The following is a 25,641-nucleotide window of genomic DNA, read 5'->3' as shown; positions in this document are numbered from 1 at the left end:
TTTGAGACCCATCTGTAAACTTTACAGATTTTTTTCCTCTTTGAACCTCCATTTCCTCATCTGCAACGTGGGGTGGTGATCATAGTATGTTCTGATAGAAGAGTAAGTATTATTTTGTGGATTTAATGAGATGGCAGGATGGCACCTAGCAATAAATCATGTTAGCCATCCAAATTAATAAACAATTCTTGGAAAGTGTGATTGCTTCATAACACATGCACTGGTTATTTGTGAATCAAATAACATAATACTCTCAAAATTGCATAAGCAAAAAGATTGTATATTCACGTCAGCAAAACCACAGAAACAAATGACTTTGAATACAGATTCATTAACTTCCAGTATTTACCTTTCAGTTAATACAGTGACAGTGACAGTTTCCTCCTTACTTGGAAGTCACATAAATGATGGACTTTTTTTTTTACCCCAAGAACAGGCAGACAATTCTTCCCCACCTATTCTGAGAGCTTTCTCCTATTTAAAGAAGTTCTCATTTCATATTTTAAATTTTAGAATAGTAGATAGCTAGAACAACTATACATAACAGCATTACAAAGAAACCTAAAATGTATCCTATTCTACTGATTAAATCATGCTTGGTTTTCAGAAACATCTGTCAAGTGTAACCTTGGGCTCTTGCTAACACCATCCTCTCCTGGGATTGACATCTCGTCCCATGTTGGCCCGCGCTGCCGGGGTCTTATCTAGGAGACGAAACCCATGAATTTCCCGCCCAAAGTGGAAAAAGATTAACTCTTGCCCCAAAGATAAATCACTTTCCAGTGTTTTCACTTCCAGACTTCCAACATGTCCCCAGCAGTTTTGATTGTTGCATGATTGCATGTCTGTAACAAAGATAATCGATTACACCATGGTCCCAAATTAAAATGGGAATCTAGAGGTGAGATTCCTCTTTGTTGCGACTGTGGCACCATTTTTATTCTTTCAAATTGGCAGGCTGACTTTGCTTTTCTGATCTCTTGCGTATCTTTTGAAGAATGCCTTTAAAGCCCGAGAAGAGGCCCAATGTGAATTAGGTCACCATTAAGTGATGCAAAAGAAATCCAAGCACACGCTTCTATCGAGGCTAATGAAGTTGTTAAGGGAACCGCTGCATGCCTGCTCGCCAGCATTCATCAGTGGTGAGAGTCTGATTTATGTATTCATTGTTTTCCTCCTTAGGCCTTGTAAATAGCACATAAGCTAAGAACATTTCTAAAGCAGCAACTAAAGAGTGATTCAGACAATGGTGCCTTCCTTCTGTCTGCTTGCACCCTCTATGTGTGAAGGAACATCTCTCTTTCATCTGGAGGTTGTGGTGCTGTGGAAATGGATGATTTTCTGTGCTACCAATTAAGCTGCTTTTTCCAGACCCTTCATTGGTTTCTCTCCATCGTAATTGCTTCCTTGCATTAGGTAACAATGAATCCAAGACCCTCTGATTACCAATCATTCTAAAACCATTTTCGATTGGAATCGAGTCCTGGAGTGAAGGAATGCCTTTTGCAGAATGCCTGAATCACAATCACCCATCCTATACTTCACTTCATCTAATAGTGGAGCACTCTCTGGCTCAGGACAAGCCCACAGTTGGACAGCTCAAGATATAAGAAAGTTATTACTAGTGTTGAATCAAAATTGGCCTTCAAGATCTTGGGATGGAGAACATCTTCTTGACCAAAAGGGGGATGTGAAATGAAACGAAATAAAGTTTCAGTGGCTGAGAGATTTCAAATGGAGTCAAGAGGTCACTCTGGTGGGCACTCTTATGCACTATAGATAACCCTTTTTAGGTTTTAATGTATTGGAATAACTAGAAGTAAATATCTAAACTATCAAACTGCAACCCAGTAGCCTTGACTCTTGAAGATGATTGTACAACAATGTAGCTTACAAGGGGTGACAGTGTGATTGTGAAAGCCTTGTGGATCACACTCTCTTTATCCATTGTATGGGTGGATGAGTAGAGAAATGGGGACAAAAACTAAAAGAAAAATAGGGTGGGATGGGGTGAATGATTTGGGTGTTCTGTTTTACTTTTATTTTTTATTCTTATTTTTATTCTTTCTGGTGTAAGGAAAATGTTCAAAAAATAGTTTTGGGTGATAAATGCACAACCATATGATGGTACTGTGAACAGTTGATTGTACACCATGGATGATTGTATGGTATGTGAATATATCTCAATAAAACTGAACTTAAAATTTTAAAAAATTGGCCTTCAAGGTGTCCCCTCTTTTGTGTAAGTTCTGTATTTCGACAGCAACAAGTGTGTCAATACGAAACATGAAAATTTCCCGTAAAGGGACCCTAGATGGGGTTAACGGTTACTTCCAACCCTCGGTGGGTGGAACAGGCACTAAACATGGAGGCGGCCTGGTAATCAGAGCCCAAACGCCAGGATGGAGTTCAAGGGCAAATTTCCAGCTTCTTAGTTAGGTGGGAACAGAATGTTCAATTGTCAAAAGAGCCTTATAGAGTTGTTGTCATTATCCTTACTTTAAAGGTCAGAAGTTAAGTAACATGCAAAATATTTCACCCAGAGAAAGCAAGAGCACCAGAATCTGAATTCAAGTCTTTTTCAATTCCGGAACCCCAGCTTTTTTCCATTACTCTATACTAGCTGTATTCGTTAGGGTTCTCTAGGGAACCAGAATCAACAAGAGATATCTGTATATAAGATTTTATAAAAGTGTCTCATGCAACTGTGGGGATGCACGAGTCCAAATTCCATAGGTCAGTCAGCAGCTCCAATGAAGATGTTCAACGAAGAGTTCAATGTTCAATGAACTCCTCAGGAAACGAACAGGCAACTTTGACAAACTCCTTAGGAAACACTTCACTGGTCAACCAAAGAAGACGTGAAGGTCTTCTGTCTGTCTCACTTAAAAGTCTTCAACTGATTGATTGGATTAAATCCAATTGATTGCATTCTCTCATTGTGGGAGACATGCCCTTCGTTGATATCATCAGCTGCAGCCAATTGACTGATGATTTAATAAACCAGCCTGTTGGTTTATTAACCAGCCACAAACATCTTCACAGCAATGGTTAGGCCAGGTACCATCACCTGGCCAAGTTGACACATGAACCTAACCATCACACTAGCTAACTTGAGTATCTCCAGCCTCAAGTAAGAATTAGTCTGGGAATGAAGACAGGACAGGATCTCCTGGAAGGGATATTAGTGTTCTAGGTTTCTGAAGCTGGGAAACAAAAAAGCTGAGAATTGAGGCAATGCTGGATAAATGACTACAATCAGTGGTTATCAATATTTTGGAGGCCCAAGACCCCTTTAAGAGTCTGGTGAATAAATCCCCCTCCTAGGTAGGTTTTGTGGTACATGGTGGTCAAAGATGGACACATCTACTCCTCCCTCAGTCTGAGTTCATGCCACTCCCTGAAGTTAAGAGGTGGACACCTCTTCCCTCTGCTGGAGTCTAGGGAGGCCCATGCCTTGTTTGATGGACAAAATGTGGTGGAAGGGTTGCTGTGCCACTTCAGAACCCAGCCTTAAGGAAGGGCTGTTTCCGCTTCCTCCCTCTCAGAAGCCAGCTGCCATGTAAGATTCTGAGCCCACCATCCCTAAGGAAGGCTGAGCTAGCCAGGTGGGGAGAGAAAAGCCCAGCAGCCTCCAGCTATTCCAGCCTTCCCAGGTGATGAAGATGCTGTCTTGGATGTTCCAACCTCAGCAGACACTGTGTGAACTGAACAACCAGCTGGCTAAGCCCATCCAGATTGCAGGATCATGGGAAATAATAAATTGCAGTTGTTTGAAGCCAGTTAGTTTTTAAAGGAGTTTTGGGTGGTTTGTTGGGCAGCAATAGATAATTGAGACATTCACATGAACTCAAAATTTCAAACCCCTTTCAGGGGGTCCAGAGACTAACTGAAGTTCATTCCTGGGCTTCTTATAGAGCTGGAGGAATTTCTGGGCTGCAATGTTCCCAGGTCCCAATCTTAGAAATTTAAGGCTGTATTTCCCAATATTTTTTTCTGAGCTATGCTGCTCTACCAAAAAGGTTCCCACCTTTTTGCCTTTCTCTTAGCATTCTCTCTGCTTAGAATGCCGCCTCACACCTATATTTCTTCTCACCCAAACCTAACCATCTTGAAGTCTCATCCCAAATGCCCCTTCTTCTACAAGGCCTTTCCTTATGCCCTCTTCCAAATAATGAAGCTCATACCAGCAATAGGCATAAGTGGGTTGGGGCCTTATAAAGATTTTTACATACCATGACCGCTCCCTCCTTAGGTTCCCAATAGCATCATTTCATAGTTTTTTCATGGCATGTATAATCTCTCTTTTTCCCTTTTACCATAATTATGGTCATCCCTTTATTATCCTCCTGATATAGTTTGGGTTTCACTCATCTCTGCATGCCTCTTAGCACCTAATTCTCCCTCTTTCTCCTTCTAGCTCAATTCATCCTAATGCTATCAGGATCAGTGTCAGAGAAGGACTTTTCATTCACCTGATCCTCACACATGGAGCTCAGCAAGCGTGTTCCCTTTAAACATGACACCCATGAGGGAGTGGTGGAAAGAGCTCAGGTTGAGTCAAAAGGTTCTGCTTTGTGCTTGAATCCTGAGCACAGTATTTATTAACTTCTGAACACATTTTACCCCTCTAAATTACCCTTTTTTCATCTATAAATTGTAGCTGTTGTTCCAACCTCATAAGGTTATTTGGGGTTTTAAATGATATCATGTAAATGTCTAACCTAGTGACTGATGCATAATATGTACCACAAAATGTTGGCAAAAAAATACTTTGATGTCTGGCTTTATTGTTATATTCTTATACATGCAATTTTTGCCTCATTATGAGCTAGTCAAGTAGGACTTTATTTTTTGCAAAAAGCAAAATTCTGAAATCACATACTATTTAAATGTACATCTTTCTTAAACTGGGGGAAAAGCTCCTCTATTGAGAGCTTATCTCCCTAGTTTCATATCCAAGCCTTCACTCCTTCCAAACGTTAAACCAGAACCAAGTGCAATAGTCAGCTCGTTCTCTCTTTCTCCAAGGGTTGTTATTTTTGGTCTCAATACTAAACAGGACAAAACACTGATCATTTGATCGTATCTCCTTCTCCACAGCAACGGTGACCACATCCTTAAAACTTATTGCCCTCCCAGCTGACCTAACACAGCAGCATGCTTTTACATCTTGGTTCTGTTAGCTTTGGAAAGAACAAACGGAAAGCAAAGTCTATGCCCCATTCAAGCTGCAATGTGTCATTCTTCTTGGATCAAAAAGAAGGTGATGACTGATTTATCCGAACTTGGTTGGGACATCTGGTCCACTTTGTATCCTCCCCTACAATCAAGGGCCACAGTTTTATAGCAAAATAAAGAAAAAAGAATTAAGAAATTTGAGCACTGTAACAGGCAAGACAATGGAAGGAGAAGCCATCTAAAAATCTGTATTTATGGTCAAGATGCTATTATTAGCAGGAGTTTTTATGCCAGAATTATAAAAAGAGTGTTTTTCTTGGTACACTCAAGTAACTAACACTCTGATTTGGTACTTAAATATATTATCAGACATTTACAGAAATAACTTATTTGGAGATGGGCTTTTTGAAGGTGAAAAATGACACAGTCCTTCCATGTGAATCCTGACCCTGCCCACCAAGCCTGGTACAGTGCCCTGACAACAGAGGACACGATTTTCTGTGTGCTGGGTCAGTCACTGGCAAGTAAGAGACATCGGGCATATCAGAGTAGATCCAGACAGGGATCAAGTTGATTTCGTCTGTGTTAAGGATGGAGCCACCTCATGTGTACCAATAATAATCAATAGCAAAAGTGTTTCAACAATTGATTTCTTCTTATACTCATATAGCCCAATTCTGGGGGGGCTCTTCAGATAATCCACAGAAGGTTCAAGCCAGAAAGGTCCTTAGAGGTTACCTGCTACAGCACCGGAAGTTTCCAGACCACACTTGAAGCCCAGATTTGATGACTCGCCTATTGCCACACAGCCAGTAGGTGGCAAAACTCTAATTTCCAAGGTTAGGTGAATTTAATTAAATTGTTGACAAAGTAGCTCTCTCTAAATAATTATTTATTGATCCATGAGAATGAACGAACCCCAGTGTCTGCCCATCTTAGTGGACAGGGAGCTAACTGCTGTCTTTTCCCATGTAGGTCTAATGTAAGCCAGGCAAAAACACCACGTGAAGACAAGTTTCCAAACTTAGCCAACAAGTGTCATTACTCAAGCAAACAATTCTTTTAATTTATAACCAAGGTTTTCCTCTGTCTGATGGCTATTGCTCAAGAGGGCAAAAGGGAAGACTTTACCTGAGAAAATCACCACCATTGTGGTGATTTGGAGCTGTATGTGCCCCAGAAAAAAAATGTGTTCTTAAATCTAATCCATTCCTGTGGATGTGAACCCATTGTAAGACTTTTTGATGAGGTTATTTCAATTGATGTGTGGCCCACCTCAATCGGAATGTGTCTTAATCCTATAACTGGAGTCCTCCACAAGCAGAATGAAATTCAGACAGAGAGAGAGAAAGCCATGGGAAGCAAGGAGCTGAAGGTCAATGGAACCCTGTAGAAAAGGCAGAAGCCAAGAGAAGCCGCCATGTGCATGGCCATGTGGCAGAGAAGCCAAGAACCAAGGATCACCAGCAGCCAGCCCAAGAACGCCAGTCTTTGAGAAGAAAGCATCACCTTGATGATGCTTCAATTTGGACTTTTCCCTAACCTCAAAACCATGAGCTAAGAACTTCCCATTGTTTATCCTGACCCATTTCATGGTGTTTGCTTGAGTAGCCAAAGGAATCTAAAACAGTTGGGTAAGCAGCATCACCTTCCAACAGGGAGCTGCTATGGTCTTGGTTGCCACGTCTGAAAAGGAGGAGTCAGGGGGAGGTTGAACTAGTTGCCCTTAGAGGCCCTTTCTGCCTAATCATCTAAGCTTCCATATAAGGAGTGGACTGCACAGTGTATCTGATTCCACACTTGGTTCTGGGGAAACCTGACTATGTAGTGGCAGAGGAGGATGGCTGTATCTGCCAGACAGTAATAGGTCTTTATTAAGCACCTATTATGTATCAGGCAGTGAGGGCTATAGCCATGAGCAAGAAGACAATCCCTACTCACAGGGAATCAAGTGTCCCAAGGAAGATCAGCTCTAAATAAAGTATCTATGAGTGTGATGCATGCTGGGGAAATGCAGAGGAGGCTCTGGGAAAATTAGACTGGGCTGTGGCCAAGGGAGGTTTCTGATTAAAAAAGAAACAGAGCTTTAGGTGGAGATGAATGGGGACTAGAACTAGTGACCCAACAAAGTAAGGAGGGGTTGGGGGAGTGCCTGTACCAAGTAGAGACAGCAGCACAGAGCTCACATGGTAAGTCCTTCATCACGCGAGTGTCTGGAAGGGCAGACCTGAAAGAGAAAGTGGTCCTAGGTGATCTTGCAGCTCACCTGCAGCTGCCACCCGGTCGCAGCTGAGACCAACCCTGCACTGACCCTCCAAAGCCAGGCTATAAGAGCAGCGGCAGCAAAAGGTGATAACGGAAGCAGCGACAAAAGTTCCAGAGGAATCCTATGCGTCAAGCCTCACATAATGAGTCAACCCATGCTTCAAAGTTAAATTTAGATTTCTGTTGGACCTAACGGAATTCTTTCTGTGTTCTACTTAAAAATGGTATATAGCTGGCCGAAAAAAGAAATTATGAATAAGTATCTATCATTTAATCCAAACTGCCAAGCTGGTTTTCCTGGACATTGCTTTTCGGTTGGTAATTACGTTCCTCTGTGAGTGTGTGTTTGCATGTGTTTGCCTGTTCCTTTATTTGAAAACAGCAAAGAACAGTTTGGTAAATACTCCAAAGTATATAAAAGGAAAGATACACAAAATGCTAAACACTCATTAGTTTCTGAATTATAATAAGTAAACTCATAGACATGAAATATAAGGTACCAAGATATAGGACGAGTCTTAAGAATGGGGAGTGGTTGCTTAGTATGAGCAATTAGGATGAACTTAAATCTTTGGAAACGAACAGAGGTGTCGGTAGCAAGATGTGAGAATAACTAACAGTGCCGAATGGTGTGTGAATGAGGTGGAAAGGGGAAGCTCAGAGTCATATATGTTACCAGAAGGAAAGTTGGAGGTCAAAAGATGGGAATGTATAAAACTGAATCCTATGGTGGGCAATGTCCATGATCAACTGTACAAATACTAGAAATCACTTCATGAACCAGAACAAATGTATGACAATACAATTAGAAGTTAATAATAGAGGAACATATAGGGAAGAAATATATACCTATTGCAAACTATATATTACAGTCAGTAGCATTTCAACAGTCTTTCATAAACTGTAACAAACGTACTATACCAACACTACGAGTCAACAATTGAGGGGGTTTGGTTAGGGATATGGGAGGATTCGAGTTTCCTTTTCTTCCTTTTTTTTTACATCTTTCACTTTATTTCTTGTCTAGAGTAATGAAAAGTTTCTAAAAATTGAACAAAAATTAAGTGTGGTGATGGATGCACAGCTGTATGAAGGTACCAGGGGCAACTGATTGTACACTTTGGCTCTTTGGATAATTGTATCGTATCTGAATAATCCCAATAAAAATTGAAAATTAAAAAAAAAATGTGTGTGGAGACCTTAGCTGCATCCTGATACAAATAAACACACTGTGAAATAAACTATAAAATTCATAGGGAAAAAAAATTGGTTTCTGAAAAATGATGGCAAAATTCTGCCATGTTAATATTGCAGAACTCTCATTTATCTCCCCTCCCTCATGACAGTCCATGAGTAAAGATGTTGGAGTTTTGGGTCTGCCACCTCCCCGGTGTGGTGGCAACAATATCCAGTGGCTACCATGTCGGGGAGCTATGTGGGCACCTGGTAAGGTGCCCGGGTCAGAATTCTGGGGAGCCCAGCACACACCCATGATGAGGAGGGGAGGAAGAAGAGTGTCCAGACTCCAGAGCAGGGCAGACATTTTCTTCAGACACCCCCACATCTGTCCTTTAGGTTTTAGCTGAAAACTCAGTGGGAATCTGTTCCAGTTTGCTAATGCTGCTGTTATGCAAAATATCAGAAAAGGATTGGCTTTTATAAAGGGGGTTTATTTGGTAATAAATTTACAGTCTGAAGGCCATGAAAATGGAAAATGTCCAAGTTAAGCCATCAACATGAGTGTACCTTCAGTGAAGGAAGGCCAATGACGTCCAGTAAATCTCTATTAGTTGGGAAGGCATGTGGCTGGAGTCTGCTGATCCCGTGTTGTGTTCCAGCTCCTCTCTCAGCTCCTGTCCTTCTTCAAAATGTTGCTCTTGGGGTGTTTTGTCCTCTCTTAGCTTCTCCAGAGCAAACTCTGGGCCAGCATCTCCAAAGCATCAGCAAAAGTCTGCTTTTAACAGCCGCCTGCAAAATGTCTCTCTCAGCTGCTCTCCAAAATGTCACTCTCAGCTGCTCTGAGGCCCTTCTGTTTGAGGGCTCTTTTATAGGACTCCAGTGATTAAATCAAGACCCACCCTGAATGGGCGGGCTCCATATCGCCATAGAAATAATCCAATCAAGTGGTTCACTCACAGTTGATTGAGTCACATCTCCATGGAAGTACTCAATCAAAGTATCCAATCTAATCAACACTAATATGTCTGCCCCCACAAGACTGCATCAAAGAACATGGTGTTTTGGGGGACATACTACATCCAAACTGGTACAGAATCTTTCTTGTCTCAATCCCCTACCCTGCCAGATGAGGTCCACTGCCCTGTTTTCTATACAATCCAACCTCAGCTTCCCTCTGGGCACTGGTTCTATGACATTATGTGATGTGGTGTTTGTGATGATTTTGTTTAACTATGCTCTGTCCTGCTGGACGGCAATCTTCATGAGGTAGAGATGGATCCCTCGTATCCAGCACTTGTCCCCAATACTTAACACAGGGTCTGACACCCATGGCCAACTGGAATAACTAGTTGGGGTTACAGCTTCTGTGAACAAGTTCTAATATAGGAAACCATGAGCGTGTTGTGGGAGAGGGGGTGGGTGGGCCTGGGATGCCAGCTGGCTACAGCCCACAAAGACTCATAGACTCACTACTTGGGAGAATGTACCACAATCCAGGTTCCAACCCTCAGCTCTGTAAGCTCAAAGAACTAATTTATTCCATGACTGTTTCCTCACTTTGGTGGCCAACTCACATTAATCAGTCTCACAGGGAATGATGTATAACATCAGAATGCCACTTCATTCATCTTACAATGGGAAGTGCAGTGGAATACTTAAGTCCACATGAGACATGCATTCTCTCCCTGCACACGGGTCTATATGGCAAGTCAAATTACAATCACAAGGTTGTCTAGTGAAAAAGGAATTGAAATTAAATCAAGATGCTAATATGCACACCTAGCTACAGTCGAGACAGCCTTGCCCAGGGGACCACAGCAATCTGAATCTCTGTGCAGTGGGAGAGGGGTAGAGACAGGCCCTTTGCTGTGCTCTACCCTGCCCAGTCTCAACCTTCTGGCATGCTCTTATTGTAATTATACTAATCCTCCAACCAGGACCTGCTCTAGCCTGAGAGCATAACATTGAACATTTTTGTTCATTGACTACATAGCATGTGCCAGGCAACAGCTAAGCTCTTCACGCACATTTATTTTTTAATGTTCATAACAGCCCCAGGAAAGTAGGTGTGCTGGTTTGAACATATTATGTCCCCCAAAATGCCATTATCTTTGATGCAATCTTGTGAGGGCAGATGCATTAGTGTTGATTAGATTGTAATTCTTTGATTGAGTGTTTCCATGGAAATGCAACCCACCCAACTGTGGGTGATGACTCTCATTGGATAATTTCCGTGGAGGTGTGGCCCTGCCCATTCAGCGTGGGCCTTGATTAGTTTACTAGAGCACTGTATAAGCTTAGACAGAAGGAGTGAGCTTGTCTGCCAAGAGGGGCACTTTGAAGAACGCACAGGAGCTGAGAAAGGAGCTGCAGCTAAGAGAGGACACCACACCCCAAAAACAGCATTTTGGAGGAAGCGATTTTGAAACCTGAACTCTGGAGCAGATGCCAGTCATGTACCTTTCCAGCTAACAGAAATTTCCTGGACGCCATTGGCCATCCTCCAGTGAAGGTACCCCACTGTTGATGTGTTACCTTGGACACTTTATGGCCTTAAGACTGTAACTGTGTAACCAAATAAACCCCCATTATAAAAGCCAATCCATTTCTGGTATTTTGCATCCTGGCAGCAATACCAAACCAGAAGAGTAGGGTCTTTTATTATCCCCATTTTAAATATGAAGGCACTGAGGCTTAGCAACATTAAATAGCTTATCCTCGGTTGCACAGATGCTAAGGCGAGAATCACTTAAAAGGCCAATGATTTATAAATTTGTGAGGAAACTCGAGTCTTCCCCCAATTTTGTCCCACACAGTGACTCTGTGGAGGAAACTGGAGATGGCCTCAGATTTTTCTCATTCCTCCTCTTTATTTTTCTCTCTGGAATGTGAAAGCATTTGTATCACACCATTCATGTTTTCACCCAACTTCCTTAAGGTTAAGAGAGCACCACAGTCAGTCAAGCTCACTCGGCATGAGATGTATTTTACTGGTCAACACCCTTTCTCCCAAACCCATCACTTTTCACACTATGGGGAAACTCCCCACCCAGTTCTTCATCTGCCATAACTTTAGGGGAAGATCTCTGAACAAAATATCTCATGCACCTGCCACCTCTGGCCAAATGATTCATTTTGTCTCAATAAATATATTTTTTTTTTTTGAGCAGTATAGCAGTGATTGCTAGCTGTCTCTCAAAATACATTCTTTCCTTCTTTTTAATAAAAGTACTCTGGCTTTTTTTTTAAGTCAAGCGTATTTCCCAGTCTCCATTGCAGCCACTGGTGACCATGTAACTAAGTACAAACCACTGAGACAGAAGCAGTAGGGTGATTGTGGGGTTTCAAAAAGGGTTCCACTGCTGCACCAGGGAGGTGGGAAAGCTTTCAGTGGGAGAGATTCCCTTCTTCTTGCTTATTCATCTTTCCTGTGTCCTAGAGTGTGTTTAAACTGCTGGAGTTCCAGCAGCTCTCTTGGGCCATGAGGTAGGTCATGGGAAGTGTAGCCAATTGTAACAGTGTGAAAAGTTGGGGTTTCAGCTCTCTAGACCCAACATATCAGCCCAGGACTGTATAGTCACATTTGTTTATGAGAAAGAAATATAATAGTCTATTTTTTGTGTCTGTATTATTTATAGCCAAAATTATCTAAGAAAAGCATTTACTGTGTGCCAGGCATTAGGCTAAGAACAGTCTCTGTGCTGGTTTGGATGTATCATGTTCCCCAAAATGACATGTTCTTTAATGCAATCTTGTGGGGGCAGACGTGCTAGTGTTGATTAAGTTGGAATCTTTGGATTAGGTTGTTTCCATGGAGATATGACCCACCCAACTGTGGGTAATACCTTTGATTAGATTATTTCCATAGAGGTGTGGCCCCACCCATTCAGCCTGGGTCTTAATTAAATCACTGGAGCCCTATAAGAGTTCAGACAGAAGGAGCTTGCTGCTGCAGCCAACAGAGACATTTTGAAGATGGCCATTGAAAGTAGACTTTTGCTACTCCAGAGTTTGCCTGAGAGAAACTAAGAGAACACCCCCAGATGTCTAGAGAGAAACATTCTGGGAGAAAACCATTTTCAACCATGACCTGGGAGCAGAGTAAGAAGCAGCTAACCACATGCTTTCCCAGACAACAGAGGTGTTCCAGATGCCATTGGCCATTCTTCAGTAAGGTGTACTCATGTTTATGCCTTGGACACTTTATGCCCTTAAGACTGTAACTTTGTAACCAAATAAACCCCCTTTATAAAATCCTATCCACTTCTGGTGTTTTGCAAAATGGCAGCATTAGCAAACCAGAACAGTCTCCCTCCATCTCTCCCACCCCCAACACATATACACAGAAACAATAAAATAAGTTAGTTTGAGTATTTGTGCAATGCACGACCTAATGAAGCCATAGCAAATACATCACACCAACCACAAACATTTCTTCAAGCATTTTACAGAAATGTTTCAGAGGACCCCAAAATTCTCTGAAGCATTCTAAAACCCATGCTTTTTTAAAATCCATGCTACAGAAAGAAAGATGGGTTTTTATTCCTTGAATCTACAAAGGGAGGCCTTCACATCCCATTGCAGACTGCATTCAAAGTCCATCACTCCGAAAATAGTCACCTTAAAACCAGTAGGAACATTTTTCCTTCTCCATCCCACATGTTAAAAAGCAAAGTTCTGGAAGCCTGCCTGCCTATATTTTTACTTTACTTTTCCTCAGGAAGCCTCATGATAATAAAGTGAAATGCTGGTGACCTTGATAAGCTTTGAATTATGCTATAAAAATAAAGCCTTTTGTAGTCTCCTGAAAGGTATTTGGATCTAAGACTGTAAAAAAATGCCTAGATATCAATGCCCATATTAAATTGGCCCTTCTACCAGAATATAAGGGAAGTTCTCGACTCGTTTTGCCAAAGGGCACCACCTCTCTGAATGCAGAACACGCCAACTGATGAGCTACAATAGCACATTCTGCAACCACAGAGACTGGCGAAGGAGGTCAAGCAAGCCTTTGGATGTGAGAAGACCAAAATAGTTGCTTGTACTGAAGAATATATTTGGAGTAGCTAAAGTCAAATTATCTTTGACCTGCAGCACTCAAGTGTTCGAATTAACCATAAGAAAATCAGGAAGCACTCAGAACCAGAACCAAGGGTGGGTGCAGATCTGCCACCAGCACCTGCCAGTTGATGATAAGTTAGCTCTGTGCTTAGGGTTTCCCACCAGGGCCCCACAGGCCCAGGGCCTGTGAGGGGTGTCCTCCAACACTTAACCTCGGCCAGCAAGGAGAGTTCTGCACCCCTGCACCTCAGTACTGTCCCTGGGAACACGTCCCATTCTGTTTAGTTATTTCTAATTCAAACACATTGGCCCTGTTCTAGTTTGCTAATGCTGCCATTATGCAAAATACCAGAAATGGACTGGCTTTCATAAAGGGGGTTTATTTGGTTAAAAAGTTATAGTCCTAAGGCCATGAAAATGTCCAAATGACGGCATCAACACAAGTACACCTTCACCAAAGGAAGGCCAATGGCAATCGGAAAACCTCTGTTAGCTGAGAAGACATGTGGCTGATCCCAGGTTGTGTTCCAGCTCCACTCTCAACTCCTATGTGTTCTTCAAAGTGTCTCTCTTGGCTGCAGCACCTCCTTCCATCTGTGAACACTTTTATAGGACTCCAGTGATCCAGTTAAGACCCACCCTGAATGGGTGGGGTAACACCTCCATGGAAATTATCTAATCAAAGGTCTCGCCCACAGTTGATTGAGTCTCATCTCCATGGAAACACTCAATCAAAGGATTCCAACCTAGTCAACACTAATGCATCTGCCCCCACAAGACTGCATCAAAGAACATGGTGTTTTGGGGAACATAATATATCCAAACTGGCACAGGCCCTTTAAGGTAATTTTGTCTCTGTGGCTTTGGGCAGTTGCCTGTTTGAGTCCTTTGTGCATAATCTGTTAGCACATCATCTATCTCTTTCCTTTCTTTCACTTTTAAAGATGGAGGCTCAGAAGTGGCTCCCTGAGCTCAGGGCAAGCTCTCCTCACCATCCCCCCACAGCTGGCCACACCTCAGCTCCGAGGGGAGAAAATTACCTCACCCAATTAAAACAGCTTCAAAAAATGGCTGGAAGGATGAGGCCGCAAGGTAGAGATTCTAAAACTGAATGTGTTTGACCTGCTTCTGGCCAGGTCTTCCCACGCAGAGAGAAGGAAACACCCTGTGTGGGACCCCCCTGAGCCAGGGACTTCTCCAAGTGCCTTGAAGACTGCACACAGCAGTTTGCTTGACCTAGGTCAGTTAAGGTTTTACCTGTTCTCCTTGTAAAGTCGGGTGCTAACTATAATCTATACCTGAAACTACCTCCTCCCTGAAACTCTCTCCTCCCTGAAACTCCCTAGAACATCACAAGACCCCCACTCCCCTCATACCCATTTGAATGTCTTTGTCCAAACCCTTATAAACCACTCCCTGGCACCCCCTGCTTTTGCAGAGTATCTTCGCATTGAGCTCTGAACCCGCCGCCGTTCAGAGCAGCTCCTGAATCCATTCAGAGAAGCTCCTGAATTCAGGGCAATGTGATTCAACTTCCCACCCTGTAGGTAAGCCCCATAATAAAAGCTCACATCTCAGAACATGTCTGGTGATTTTTTTTAGTCCTTTGGCTACAAAAGCCCTCTTGGGCTATGACACCCCATGAGGCCCTTCCCTAATCAGGGAGCAAAGCCAGAAAATTGGGAGCTTTCCTTTAAGTGCTTTGGAGCGAGTCAACCAGAAGATTTATTGCTAAATGTTTAGCCATGACAGACATCTCTAGAACAGTCTGGTCTAAGGTTGCTGCCTTCTGAAGAAGATCTTCCTTCAAAGCCTTCCCTTGAGGCACTTTTATCTAGGAGAACAATGTTAATTGGATTTGGATTAGAGGAGTCCAGGAATATTTTTAGGATAAGGGATGGTATCCACCTAACAGGAGAGAAGTTCCCTGAACCACCCAGAGCCCCCAAAGCCCAGCTCTCCACTGCCAGGAATAACAAGGGGCTTGTTTCTCTTGGACCCTTAACCACATGTCTTCTGCTGATAGTTCTGAGAATTCCTTCTTATCATGAGAGTCCTGTGCCCTTATAGGGAAGAGTGAGGCACCTGGTGTCTGGGTGGAGGCCCCAAGTGCTAATGGACCAGCGTGAAGAGCTTTGGGCCTGTCACTAATGCGGCCAGATGTCAGCTGCTGGCCAGTTGGCTCCAAGAGTGGGGCCATCTGATTTGTATCCTTCAGTCTTCCCAGGACCTCACATAGTGGATGGAGCACAGTAAGTACTCTTCTTTCCAAAACATACCCAAGAGCACACACCACTCATGAATTCTCTGCTACCCAACCGACACACTCACATCTCTTAACTCTTTCTACTGACCAGGAATCTGGAGGTTTCCCACAGCTCCTTCCCAGTAACCCTGCAGGTGCTCTGCAATTACTCTGCAGAAGTGCTGACTTCTCCCATGCTCTTTCCACCCTCAAAGACTAGAAAGTTCATGACACTTCTCACCACAAGGAATCAGTCAGTGAGTCATGCTGAACCCAGGATAAAATAGAAGAGGCTTGCTCAAAGCTGGTGGGATTGATGGGCACACCAACGTGCCTAGCACATTATTTACAATTGCCAAAAAGTAGAAGCAACCCAGTGTCCATCAAATGATGAATGAATAAACACAATGTACTATTTACACATAACGAAATGGTATTCGGCCGTAAAAAGGAATGAAGTCCTGATACATGCATCAATATGCATGAACCTTGAAAGCATCAAGCTGAGTGAAAGGAGTCAGATACAAAATGACTAATATTGCATGCACTCAGTGATATGAAATGATTGAAATATGCAAATTCATAGAGTCAGAAACTAGAATACAGCTTTCCAGGGGCCAGGGTTGGGGGAGGGGATGGGGAGGTAATGCTAAACTGGTACAGAGTTTCTGATTGGGTGATGGAAAAGCTTTTGGAATTGTTGCTGGTGATGATAGTACAACATTGTGATTAAAACCACTGAACTGTATATTTGGAAATGGTTAAAATGGGAAATTTTATGTTGGATATATGTTACTAGAATAAAAATTAAAAAAAATAAAAAACAGAGCTGTACAACACAAAACGTGAAACCCTAATGTAAATTAGGAACTACAATTAATAGTATAACATTGTTTCACCATTTGTAACAAAGGTGCCACACTAATGCGAAATGTTAATAATCAAGAAAACTGTGAGGGTTGGGAGGATATATGGGAACTGTACTTTCTGTATGATTTTTCAGCTAACTTACAACTGCTCTAATATAAAACAACTGGAAAAATGTCAAGATTGGTAACTAACGTCCAAGTGGAAAAGGGTGCAATTTTCTTCTAGCCCTGAAGCTGGCTCCTCTACTTTCTAAATGTGTGCCACCAAGTCTAGCTAGGTCTCTGAATCTGGTTCATCACCGGTGAAACAAGGCTTAAAACTATGGCAAAGTTTTCCTGGAGGTGAACGGGGAAGGTTGGGGACAGCTGGTACATACTAAGTCCTCACTCCAGGCCAGACTCCCTTTTCTCTGCCTCCCCAGCAACCCTCCAAGGTCACTACTGCCACTCTCCTGTTTTACAGATGAGGAGCCCGAGGCTCAGAGTCTTGCCTGACTAGTCCATGTCTGCACAACTATTGGGGGGTAGATCCGAGACTCGAACCCAGGTCCCAGCTCCTTGTCTGCACCCTCAGCCCTGGGCTGGTACCCAGTGGGGACTCCACAAAGGGTGCAATGGCCAAAGGGGAAAATGCTTCTAGTAAAAAGTTTCCTTTAAGAGCAAAAGCCTCCAGAGGTTAAAACCCACTTCCGTCAATCTCTCAAGTAATAACTCTGCTCTGCGCAAACCTTAACCATCCTAGCATCGTGAATAGCAGGACAGGGGCAAGAAGTGCCAGATGCTCCCAGAGACACCTGGACTGGGCAGTAGGTCTCCCATGTTGCTCCAGGACGGACTTTCCATCCGGGAGACAAAGTTGCAGGTGCCCGTGTCCCTCACGACAATGCAGCTCGAAAGAGCTCCTCATGGGATGAGTTTATACCCATTTCTAACTTAAAAAGCCAACATTACTGTTTGGATTTGTCCTTTAATGCTTATTTCCATTCATTAGACACACACCTTGGGCTTCACAGCCAAAGTATGGAGACTTGGGGTGTCAAAATAAATAAATAAAAAGACAAAATAACTAATTAGAAGGTGTGGAGACTTGGGGTGTCAAAATAAATAAAGAAATAAAATGACAGCTAACACTTCTGAGGGACCTAAAATGTGTGGGGCTCTTAAATATAGACATTTATTTAGTCCTCCAAACAACCCCATGAGGGAGGTTATTTTGTCTGCATTGCATACATAGAAGTGGAGCCCCAGGGTGGGTAAACGATGGGTGTCAGTAAATGCAAAAATTCCACTGCACTGCTGGACATTCACGGAGAGGGTTCCCTGAGAAGCTCATTCCCAAACCGTGTCCTGCTCTCCTGTCTAACTAATGGGGCAAACAGGCCCCTGGAAGCTGTCCCTCTTTAAATTTGATTGCCTCTATCATCAGAGCGGTAAGACTTAAGGGGCAGGTAATGGGATACAAACCTAAGGGAAAGACACTGCAATTGCCACGGGGACACCTTTGAGTGTTGAAGGACTCGGGCCTACCAGGACCCCAGTAAGGGGTAATCATGTGGGCCTTCTGGTCGACCCCCCATTCAGGGCAGAGGACTGTAGAAAGAGAAGGCATTCACCTGGCCCCAGGACCTCTGCACAGAGCTCCCTTGGGGATCTTCAAACACCTTTGGAAAACTGCTTTGTTCTTCTATATTGTCATCAGTCTAGCACCTACTATTAAAATGATCTTTGGATCATTTAATATTGAAATCCTATGTCATAATTATAAAATCAGTCATATTTCAGGACCTCTGATTTTAATAAAGAGGTTTCTTTTACCTTTTTCCAGAGACTGATTTATATATTATAGACACACGTTAGGATTTCAATACTCTTCAGGGATGCATTCTCTAAAACATCAGGTACCTTCAAAGGTAAATCATGCGATTGTTTAACTGAAGCAATAATCAACAAGTCTTTCCAGTTTTTTAAATGAAAAATCTTACACCCAGATTTATTACCTTCATATGCGAACACAACTAAGACCAAGACATTTTAAAGTCTGAGTTTTGAATTATTTGAGCAGTGGAAAAGCTGCTGAATTTTTTTAGGATGATTCATTTTAAATTGCTTAATATAAATTGTCAGGAGCTCAGCTTTCTCTAGACAAGCTTTGGGACCATCCATTCATTCAAACAGTCAAGCTCATATATTTCTTTAGCTACAGTACTTTGTTGCAATAAATAATACTCTTGTCACTCTCCCTGAAATGCTATACTTTGAAATACCTTCTCAGAGGAAAATCAAATTTTAAAGTTTTTGGTGTATTTCAAGTATTTGAATATAGCTAGTGCATATATATCATGGCATTAACTCGTATAATAACAAGATATATAATTAATTGAAATACAGCATTTTCCAACCATGCATAGAAAGCAGACATTTACTCATGAAATGTTCTAACAGTAATGTTTATTACTGATATTTCATCTGCTTGATAGTTAGTAAAATTCTTCCATGACTAAATGAGTTGACTTGGAATAAAAGAATCCAACGACAAAAGTTCACGCACTAAGCCAATTAATCAATCTACTTTTTTTTTTTTTTTTTTTTTTACCAGCTGACAATCTGCACCCTTCACTTTTCCGGGGACTTGACCAGTTAAATCCAGCCTGGCAACTCCCACAGCATTTACTTTTACTGAGGGAAATATTCAGCTCTGCTAATGCCCATGTCTTCATCATGTTTACAAGTTTCTAAGGGGGCTGCTTGGCTTTTAGGCGTGGTTGCAATTAAAGGATTCTAAGACACAATAAAACAAACATAAACTGAAACCTGACACCTATTGCTATGGTGCAGATGGCAGGAATCTAAACAATCACTCCCTGCTTACTCAGAATCAACATTAAAGTTTTAAAAATACATAAATTCTGGTTGGCCAAAAGGAAGAAAAAATGAGGTTTTGTGGTATATTCTAGCAAAATATTATGTCACTGGTTTGAAGGGGTTTTTTTTTTTTCCTTTTTTTTTAATTGTGAACTTTAACATATACACATAACAGTGATGACTTTCAATGTATGATTTCACAAGCGGTTAGAGAGCAAATCTCAAAGACTCTCATGGGTCACACTTCCACAACTTCAGCCATTTCCACTACTGTAAAATGTAACGTACATACAGAAAGGTGTCATCTCTCGATGTACAGCTCAACAAGCAGTCATATAGGTAATTTCAAAAATTGTTGTGGGTTACAGTTGCACAATTTCAATTCTTTCCCTATTATGCAATACAAGGAATATACAGAAAGGTGAAGACCTTCAAGGCACAATTCAACAAGCAGCTATAGAGCAAATCCCAAGGGATGCTGTAGGCTACAGTTCCACCATGTCATTTACCTCCTTCCAGCCATTCCAACACCCCAGCATCCAAAAATACATATAATTATATAAAGTTTCAGTATCCATAGACCTTTGTTCAGTCTTATCTTGTTTGTTGCTACTCCTTCCTCTCACTTAATCTCTTTCTCCATCTTCAGGGGTGTCTAGGCAGTGAGCACCCTAACTTATTCATATTAAAAGAGGGTGTCAACAGTATGGGGAAGGGGCCACATCTGATAATTGATCTTAAAGAAGCTGTTGCCTCTGGGTTTTAGGACTTGTCTGACATAGGAGCACTCTGGTGGATTTAAGTTTCTGAAAGTTAAAACTTAGTGAGTGCATCTTTTATAGACTATCAAGTAGGGACCTAGGTATTTGGGGACTACTTTTGGTAAGGGCATGTAAGCCACTGATTTTGAATTTACCAAATGAAGTAAGGAGATTAGAGATTGATTTGGGAGCTTTAGTAGAAGAGACTTTTACTCGATTCAGTTTTCAATCCACTGGCCTGGATGGACAGACCCTCTTCTAAGAGGCTTCCAGAGCAATGTGCTTATTCTGCTGCTCCTGCTACTTTCAAGCAAGTCCACCCCCATTGCTCTTCCCCAGTGCTCTGTGGTCTCTCCAGGATACAGGTCTTTTCCATCTCTCCTGGGCTGCAAAGAGACTCCATTTCATGGCCTGAGCGGTGCCCAAGAGCAAGCCTTGTGCATTCATCCCCCATGTTTGGGTTCCAGATCAAGGGGCTACCAACTGCCTCTGATCTAGAAATGCCACTGAATGTATCACAAGCCTTGACCCAGGTCCCCTGCTCGGCTGCTATCACACGTCAGACAACCAAGATCCATCACACACTCACAATGTGCAAAGCACTTGATATGGTGGCCCTACACACCTGTCCTTATCACCCCCAATTTACAAATTTGGAAGCAGAAACTCAGAACAGGTGAAAAAACCTGCACCAGGTGAGGAACCTCCTGGGCCAGCAGGCCTCCTGCACCACTGTGCAAGCCTGCCTCCCGTGCAAATGCTTCTGGACCAGCAATGCCCTTCTTACAGGTAAACCGAGGACAGGTGCCAGGATGAGTGGGTGCAGTTATAGTCGACATAGCCCAGTGCTGAGCCCTGAGAGGGCTTCTCACCTGCACTCACCAGCAGATGCTCAGGGACTTTTGAGCCTGTTGCCATGTCTGCAAATGAGATGTGGGACTTGGAGGGTCACTAATGCCCCTTCCTGCTCCAATATTCTAGGGGTGGATGGGAAAGCCCACACAGTAGTCAGAGCCACTAGCAACTTCACTGAAATTAAAACAGACTTCCACATGAGCCAGGAAGGGGGGAAGAGTCTAAACCAATAACTAACATACATTTAGCACTTTGGTTTGCAGAGCATCCTCACTGAGATATCTTACCCAGCTCACCCACTCCCAATACTTCCTGGGTAGTGGAGGCTTCTCCTCCCTTTGGTGAGAGACACCGAGGCACAAAGCCACTGGAGGACTTGCCCTGGGGCACCAGGAGGGAACACAGACCCATCCCTGCTGACCCCCCACCCTAGGCTCTCGCCTCATTGCCTGGAAGTTTCTCCTCTTTAGTCCCATTCTGCAGACTGGAAATGTGTTTGTGGGGTGCATATTGAAAAACTGCAGTCTCAAGGAATATGAGAAATTAACATCATCCCAGTCAAAACCACAGCATCATATTCAACTCCTCCTTTCCGATCTGGGGACCGAGTCCCTAAACATCTGCCAGCTCCATCTCTCCCCTCCACGTGCTTTGCATATTCTTTGAGCCTGCCCGGCTGGGTCCCTAATAATCGTCTCAGATCAGACTGTCTCCACTGCCTCCCAACTGGTCTTCATGATTCCATGGCTCCTGCCCCACTGGGGTCCACTGCCCTGCTTGCCTTCATAGTTAACAAATGGCAGTTATTATTTCTAAAACCTAAAACTGATCCTATTGTACCGCTATTTAAAAGCCTCCAGGGGATCCTATGCAGGGCCCACGGGGTCTCGAACCTGAGAACGTTGTCCAAACGCCCTCTCAAAACTAGAATGTCTTGGACACATCTGCAAAAACACCTCCCAGGAAAAATAGCTCATTCACCTTCCCCATAGCAACCAAGACGAAAAAATATTTTGCTCAGACCTCTCATGCTTTCTTTATCATTGTTGGCATATTTTCCACATCAATAAGCAATCTTCCACATTTAAAGGAAAGTCAAAGATATCTTCTTTTAAACCATGATTAGAAAATTTTGAATTTTAATTACCATTCTGTACAAAAAAAAAAAAAAAGGAAGCATGGAAGAAGAAAAAAACATATTTTACCTGTCAATTCCAAAATGCATGCAGAATTTCCTCAATCGCTTCCAAAATGTCTTAATAAAGAGGGCTGGGGTTTGGAAGACACAGAGCAAAATGTTCTTAAATGATTGTGAGCTGGTTGCTTGGATTCTGCTCAGGAGTAAAGCTGGCCTCTCCTGCTGGTCAATGTTTGCCTTTTCCCCTGTATTACATGTAGCAACAGCAAACATTTCATGTAACTCCCAAGCCACAAACACAAAGAAAAGAGCTCATCTAAGATTGGTAACTATTATTATGTGTCAGCAAGTGCATTCCTCTCATTCTGATAAAGAAATCTCCAGAAGGCAGCACATATAACTGCTTTTTCCTCATCTTTCCAGTTGCCTATAATATCTGAATGAAACGGCATATAAGATAACCTATTTTTTTCTGTTTCTAAACAATAGATCTCTTGTGGCATGTAAATATGGTGTGGCATATGAAAATAATGAGATTTTATCTTATTTTGAAGTTGATAGTTTCAATATTTACCTTGAAAAGTATGTTTGAGTTTTGTTAGACGTTGTGGCAAGTACATTGATTTAACTCTCCTTAAATGCTTGCTCTGTTTAAGACAGGTAACTGTGAAGAACAAAACCCCTGACATAAAGAATTCACGAGCAGGTTCTCTTCTGCACTGAGATGACTGTCAGTGTGCATTTACTAGCTCTAGCTTTCATTCATTTTCCCACAACCATTTAAGTACCTATTCAGGGCTAGACAGAAGTGGGTTCTGCCAGGTAGTGCTTTCCCTGGCAAAATTCACTATCTAGTGAGGGAAACAAATATTTCAAAGCCTGCCATGCAGTGTGATAATTTCCACAGTAGGGATTAAAGAGTCTGTATAGTGATGACTCAAAGGAAAAAAAATATTGGGGTGAATCAGCAAAGGCTTCTCAGCAGAAAAAAATATTGGATTGAGATTAAAGAATTAGTAGGACTTGCCCAAGGAGGCCAAAGGCAGGTATTGCCAAGCCCAGACGTGTGACACCGCAGACAAATGAGACACCACGGGCTGGTCCGCAAACCTTTTGTGCAAAAGGCAAGATCGTGGAGTTTGCAAAGATCTTCATGTGGAGAGTTGGGTGTGCAAGGACGCGTGACCCCAGAGAAGTAGGAAAGAGAAGCTTGTTGACATTCAAAGCCCCAGAGCAGAGAGGAGGTCAGGCTTCACGGGGACACGCAGGGACACGCGTCAAGAGCGTGGGCTCAGCCAAGCAGGTGGGTGCAAAGATCACTGTGGGCCTGGGGTCTGAGCCCTTGTGGTGTGACAGGGGTGAAGCTGTCGCCACTGGTCAAGCAGGAGTGGAGGATGGGAGTTTATTGGACTTTTGTAGGGACGCAGACCTGGTAGGACACAAGGAGGAGAGGGAGAAGCATTTGTCTCGTACAAGCAGGTGTCTGGGTGGCCACGGAGGGACCTGGCGATGGAGATGCTGAGACAGCATGACAGTGTGAAAAGCCTCTAGTTTATCTTAATTCACTACAATCACACACATTTGAAGATAACACACACGAACAAGTGTGTTTGTGTTCCACGGGAATTTTATTTACCAAAACAGGCAGTGGGTGGCGGTTTGACAACCCCAGACATGAGCAGTTTGGCAGGCGCTGGGCTACCGGGAGGAAGGCGGTGTGCCAAGCAGGAGGCATCACCTGTTGTGCTAAGTTTGGACTTCATCAGGCAGAGAAACGGGAACCACTGAAAGGAAATGGTTTGTGAAAGGAAATGGTGTGGTCAGGTGTGGTTTGCTTTTAAAGGATCACCTTGGAGGTGGTGGATTCCAGGGGTCACGGCGGGAGACGGGGTGGGGGTGCTGCTCGTTTAGCACCAATCGCGACATTCTGCGGTGTGGGGAGTTCACTTTCTATATTTGCACATCTCTTCTCTCTGAAGAGCTGCATTTCTTTTTTGGAAGCTTCCCAAGAAAGTTGGGAGAATGTTCAATAAATACTGCCGTAAACGCCCCTGGCGGTGGGCCATAGACGGACACACAACCAAAGCCGGTCATCGGTTGCTTCTGTCTGGCTCGAGGTTGATTCAAAGCAGGAAGAAAGCTGTTCACTTTAAAAGCAGTGGCTGTATCTATAGCTCTCAGCAATTTGCTTAGTATTTAATGACTTGTAATCCAAACCAAGTGCCTGTCCAATTCCCTCTACTTGAAAAATAAATAATTCAATTGGCATAAGTTTTGAGAGTCTTTCATGAAAAACAAAATATTAACGTATGTTTTTAATGCCCTTTAAATGTTTAAAAGTCAGTACTATCTAGATTCAGTCTCCCAATGTGCTTTTTTAAAATCAACATTTTTACTTAGAATATTTTCAGAAAAGGTTTTTTGTAAGCACAAATCACTCAGCTTGAAATCAGTGCCAGAACAAAAAATTAATGGCTCTGTGTTCCTCTTCATTCCCTGAGCATATCTGCAAATGGAGACACTGGGGTTAGCTCTCTTCCCTTATCCATCTCCATATTCAGAAAGTACCTCTTCCCCAGTGCTCAGTAATGCAGGCAGCCCCGGGAGGCGGGAGTCTCTGGACTTGGTGAATGTATCAAATCATTTGACATCATCGTTCCCTTCAATTTGGTGACCAGAACCTGCTGAAGGTCTAATATTGATTGCAATGCTTAGAAAGCAAAGGCAAAATCTGTTTATCTTTTTCCTCAATGCAGAGGAAAAAAATGTTTTTCATTGGGACCCACAAGAAGCAAAGTTCTTTCAAATTTAACTTTGGAATGTCAATTCCCAGAGACCAAGAAATTCTATATGGAAAAACCTGTGCCTTTTGAGCTGCTTACCATCTCTTAACAAGTTAAGCAGCAGGGAGCAGAATGGTGTGGTGGAAAATTCAATGTCCACCAAAGATGCACAAATGGTCAATGAGCACATGATGAGATGCTCAACATTACTGGTCATCAGGGAAATGCAAATCAAAACCATTATGAGATACCACTTCACACCCACAAGGATGGGAATTATTAAAAAAACAAACAATAAAACAAACAAAAGTGGAAAATAAGTATTAACCGTGATACAGAGAAATAGGAGTCATCATGCATTGCTGGTGGGGATATAAAATGGTGCATCCACTGTGGAAAACACTTTGGCAGCTCCTCCAAAAATTAAACACAGAATTACTGC

The 25,641-nt window shown here is 42.7% G+C and overlaps 1 protein-coding gene across 1 annotated transcript in view; it reads right to left on the bottom strand.

The window, feature by feature from the left end:
• The window catches only part of RP1 (RP1 axonemal microtubule associated), a 351,706-nt gene extending 329,121 nt beyond the window's left edge, over positions 1-22,585 (bottom strand). Inside the window, exon 1 of the mRNA XM_037803054.1 lies at positions 22,484-22,585. The gene's annotated coding sequence lies outside the window, so the exon portion shown is untranslated. The remainder of the gene's footprint in view (positions 1-22,483) is intronic.
• Positions 22,586-25,641: the final 3,056 nt, after the last annotated feature.

The sequence above is a fragment of the Choloepus didactylus genome, chromosome 14 (genome assembly GCF_015220235.1).
Source record: "Choloepus didactylus isolate mChoDid1 chromosome 14, mChoDid1.pri, whole genome shotgun sequence".
In the NCBI taxonomy this organism is placed as follows: Eukaryota; Metazoa; Chordata; class Mammalia; order Pilosa; family Megalonychidae; genus Choloepus; species Choloepus didactylus.
This window is presented reverse-complemented; position numbering and strand designations above follow the sequence as displayed.